This window comes from Eimeria mitis, genomic scaffold (genome assembly GCF_000499745.2).
Source record: "Eimeria mitis Houghton genomic scaffold, Emh_scaff3723, whole genome shotgun sequence".
Classification (NCBI taxonomy): Eukaryota; Apicomplexa; class Conoidasida; order Eucoccidiorida; family Eimeriidae; genus Eimeria; species Eimeria mitis.
The window spans coordinates 4,078-4,552 of record NW_013572065.1 but is presented as its reverse complement, the minus strand read 5'-3'; positions in this window follow the sequence as shown (position 1 = coordinate 4,552).

Genomic DNA, 475 nt, shown 5'->3' with positions numbered 1-475 from the left:
TTTTTTTTTTTTTTTTTTTTTTTTTTTTTTTTTTTTTTTTTTTTTTTTTTTTTTTTTTGGGTGGGGTTTCTGTCGGTACTTTTGTCTCTTTTTTGTCTCTTTTTGTCTCACTGTCTGTCTCTCCTTTTGTCTCTCCTTTTGTCTCTCCTTTTGTCTCTCTTTCGCTCTCTCTTTGTCGCTTTCTGTCTCTTTTTCTGTCTCTCTTTCTGTCTCTCCTTTTATCTCTCCTTTTGTCTGTCTCCTTCTGTCTCTCCTTTTGTCTCTTTCTGTCTCTCCCTTTATCTCCCCTATCTCTATCTGTCTCTGTTTGTTTCTGTTTGTCTCCTTTTTTAGTTTCCTATACTGGTAACCTGCCATACCGATAAAAAATAAATAAATAAATAAACATAAACATAAACATATATATATATATATATATATTTATATATATATTTATTTGTGTGTATATAGGCCCCTTTATCATGGTGGTGGTGGT